The sequence below is a fragment of the Adiantum capillus-veneris genome, chromosome 28 (genome assembly GCF_014529385.1).
Source record: "Adiantum capillus-veneris isolate H3 chromosome 28, ASM1452938v2, whole genome shotgun sequence".
Taxonomy (NCBI): domain Eukaryota; kingdom Viridiplantae; phylum Streptophyta; class Polypodiopsida; order Polypodiales; family Pteridaceae; genus Adiantum; species Adiantum capillus-veneris.
This window is the reverse complement of record NC_140958.1, coordinates 20,746,387-20,751,064: the sequence shown is the minus strand read 5'-3', so window position 1 is coordinate 20,751,064 and position 4,678 is coordinate 20,746,387.

Sequence of the window (4,678 nt, the reverse complement as noted above, 5' to 3'; positions counted from 1 at the left end):
AAAATTTCCAATTTATTTCAAGCCATTGTAATATTGTTAATGTGTTATGGGCTCAATGGGAGTTCCAAGTTGTAAAGAACATGTCACTTATTATGCCTAGGTAGAAGATTCAGTAAGTGGTGAGCCCTAAAGGCCTTGGGTGCCCGGACATTGCACATTTTTACCCTCGGTATATAAGGCAGTCTGTAAAAGAAATTAGGGTTCTCAAGATCATTTGTTGAGAGCACTCTTTGGTGAGAGCTCTTGAGGTGTGTAGCTATGGAGTCCTTGATCTTCTCCTTGGTCATGAGACTTGATTAACACTAATCAATGATTCATTCTCTTTCACTATGTCTCTCTCATGATTCTTATGATTGCCTATGATGCTTAGATTAGCTAGATCTTAACTAATTAGTGGTTAATCCTTCTCTAATCTTGTGTGATTGCCCTCTTTTGCTTGTGTGCGCATGTAGGTTTGATTGGAGTGTAGTGCTCGATAGATCTATGTGTGTGTGCTTGTGATTAGCGTGTTGCATGATAGGATTAGTGTTGTGTGCGTTTTGCAATCATAGTGTCTGTGATTGATTGGAGGTGAAGAGAAGTTCATATGGAGATTTCCCTTCATTGTGGCTTAGCTCCTCCATAGGTTGAGAAGCTCACCTCATAGAGTTAACCATTTGTGTTGCCACAATTAGCTCACTAACGGTGTGAGTGTTTCCATGCCCTAGCCGGGTAGCTCATCCTTCCGGATTGATAATTTTGTTGGTCATTGGAGCTATTGCAACAATGGAACCCCCAACAACATTGTATTTGGAAACAAACGGTGGAAGATCTCAAAGGGATCTTTGGTGGTTGCCAAGGGAAAAAAGGTCGGTACACTTTACTTGTGTACTATTAGCATGCAATCTTCAACTTGTGCAATAACTACATAAGTAGGTAGTGCGGTGTGGCACTATCGGCTTGGGCATATGGGTGCCAAAGGAATGCAAATCCTTCAATCAAAGAAGCTTCTACTAGGTTTGAAAGAACTGGACTTAGAGTTCTGTGAAGGTTGTGTTTCTGATAAACAAAAGAGGGTAGAATTCCTAAAAGCAGGAAATGAAAGAAAAAATAAAAAACTTGAATTGATTCATTATGATGTTTGGGGTCTTGCAAGTACACCATCCCTTGGTGGCTCATTGTAGCTAAATCACGTTGCCAAAATCTAAATGTTGTAAGATGATGTTCTTCTTGAGACGTTCGTTACCTCTCTCTTCTCACTACTTGTCTCTTATCTCTCATCAAAGGGACCCTTTCTACCTTGCCTCCTTATTTAACTCTAGTGAAACTACCAATACTACTCTTTGTTGGAATTAGGGTTGCAGGAAAAGACACAAAACTTGGAGAAGATGAAGGACGTTCAAGGCACACAACAGAGAGTGTATTACTTAGTGTGCAATGGAGAGATAGATTTCCCTAGAATGAAATGGGCATATATACAATGCACGGGGGAAAAAACCTCCTAGTGAGGTAAAAAAATCTCCAACGGTCCTAAGTGTGTTCACATACATCACTACCACGCGTATATGGCAACAAATCCCCCCTGGAGTGATGCAATGAACGAGAATTGGCACATGAGTAAAGGGAAGCTCCATGCTCTAAGGACATGATCAATCCACAAAGGGGAGTAATCCCAAACCTTTTTAGAGAGCTTCAAACTTCTTACAAGACAATGCCTTTGTGAAAATATCTGCAAGGTTGTTTAGTGTTGGAACATAGGCCAAGATGATCTCTCCTATTGAGAGCTTCTCCCTGACATAGTGGTAATGCACCTCAATGTGCTTTGTGCGAGCATGAAAAATTGGGTTCCTCGCAACTGCCAATGCACTCTGACTGTCAGTGCAGATTGTGCTGGTAGTGTCCTATCCAACATTCAAATCAGCCATAAGACGTCCGAGCCATACACACTCAACCGTGCTGTGAAGACTACCTTATACTTAGACTCACAACTGGAAGTTGCCATAGTAGTTTCCTTCTTGCTAAACCATAATATACATGAATTTCCAAGCATGAAACAATAAACCACTTGTGGACACTCGTGTGTCAAAAAACCATCCCAATCTGAGTCAAAAAAAGTATGTAAGTCTGGCGGAAATGATCCCCCCTTGGGATAAAACAAGCCAGGATGTAAAGTGCCACTCAAGTAGTGGAAACTCCTCTTGATATCTTGCCTATGCTTAGACCCAGGGCTAATCTGTTGACCTTTGAGACTACAACTGAATATGCAGCCTCATGTTGCATACATAAACGAGGCATACAATAGCAGTTTGGTAAAAAGCAACATTAGAAGGATCACCAACATCATGAAGACTCAGTTTCAAACTTATTTTCATGGGAGTGGCAATAGGTTTGCAATACTCAAGTTCAAAATTACATAACAATTTCTCATGTAACTTTTCTGACACAAGGTAATACCACCATCACACTGCTTAAATTTTATACCCAAGTAATGATGCAGCATCCCCAAATCTTTCATCTTAAAAGTAGCATTCAAATCAGCCTTAAATTCAAAAATATTTGGTCCAATGATCAGCAAATCATCTACAAAAAGAACTGAGAGAGAACCACAATGAGAAGTACATCACCCTTACGCTTTACATACAATGTGCTTTCTATTGGATTGCTATTACAAAATCCTTGTTTGAAAAAATGAGTGTCAACCTTCTCATACCAAGTAGGAGGAGATTGATTCAACTTATACAAAGCTTTGTTACATTTGCACACCTTATCCTCTTGTCCTTTCTTGACAAAACTGCAAGGCTGTGTTACATAAACTTCCTCAAATATGTCACCATTCAAGAAAGCAGTAACAATGTCTGACTGATGTACATGCCAACCAAAATGAGATGCCAATGCACATAGAAAATGCACAGTAGTCATACATGAGGAGAAATATGAACCTTGCATGGGCCTTGTAAGGAATCCTAATTGTTAGGGATTAAGGCTAATGTTGTGTGGGGTTTAGGGGGCAAGGGAATTGAAGAAGGTAGTTTTGAGTAGGCTTTTCTAGCCTTTTTTTAAGACAAATGTAGGATGTGGACCTAAAGGGTGACTTTCTCTCTCTAGCTTTTTTTAAAGTGAAGGAAGCATAGGGGTGTGTCCACATCAGCAAAAACGTGGGTCACAAAGAGACAAAATTTGACTTTTTTTAAAACAATTCATTTTTACTTGTTTCTAACTTAAAACTCCCTCCCAACATATATACATATCCAAAAATCATTTTTTGACCCATTTTTTAACCCACAAGCTTAGAAAGTCCATTTTTTCAAAACTCTTTTCCCCCAAAAAGTAATAAAAATTTTGTTCTCTCCTCCTCCTCCCTCCTCCCTCCTCTCTCTCTCTCTCTCTCTCTCTCTCTCTCTCTCTCTCCCTCTCCTCTCTCTCCCTGCCCCTACCTTCCTCCTCCTCCCCAATCTCTCCCTCCCCCCCCTCCCTCCTTCTCTCCTCCCATCTTCCTCAACCTCTCTACCCTTCCCCCTCTATCTTTTCATCATTTTCTTCCTCACACAACAGCTTCCATGGTGCTCATGGACATCACAAATGGTTTGCTTCCACCACCATGTACTCCACACACCAAAAGCATACATATTCGCTTACCCACGGAATTTGCACCGAAGACCAATAGTGAAGGTGATCAAAGGTCATCACAGAAACGTCGCACCGCTTGTGAGACCAATGTTGACATTTGGGTGGATGGCCATTTGTACCCTTACGATCCTATAAGCCGCTTCCATCTACCGTTTAATAGCCTTTCCACATTTCTTCAATTTCTTGGGAGGGGAGAAGCAGGCTTGTTAGGCTATTGCAAGCGGTTGTGTATGGGTGCAGGTGCTTCTTTGCATATGTGGACGCACGAATGTAAAGCTCTTCACCTCAAGACAACGGCATTACAAGAGAGTGTTGCCTCTTCGGAGAGGGTAGTTAAAACTCTTGAACAAAAAATGCAAGAAAAGGAGTCCCACATCCAGAAGCTTACCAACACCATCACATACTTGAAAGAAACACCCCTTGGTGCAAGGGAACGCAAACGCACGTATTTATCGATTGAAACTCTTGCACATTCGGGAGGAGCACGCAAACGACGAGTTACAACCACAAGGTGATTTTGTCTTTACTTGCATGATGCATTCTTACTTCACACTATTTTCTAGCATTTATGTTTATTTGTTGCTAGAAACTTCATCCAGGAGACATGCGGTGGAACAAGCCAAGATGATCGAGTCAACCTTCTCACTAGTTGTCTCAATACCCAGGACGTGATTTCTGTCTTACAATCACGTGGAGGTAAGCACATTAAGGATGCAGTCACCAAGGACCTTATGTGTAAATTAAGAAATGTGGTTAGTGATGATGACATTCAACAAGCTTGTGATGAGGCTGGAATCAGCACCAAAGCCTATCAGGCTATTTTGCAACTCCTAAAGGATGCCCTCAAAGAACATGGCATTGTGGAAAACCTATTTCCCGTTCCTCACAAGGTCAAGCTCGCAAAGAAGGCCACAAACGAAGATGTGTTCTCCCACATTGGGACATACCTACACATTGAGGACACAATGCCAACTTCCCTTTATGCTTCATGCGCAACAAAGACAAGGGGAAAAGGTAAGAAACAATCCATAAGAACTTCGGAGAAGGGCTTTCCTTACACAGTGTGGAACAA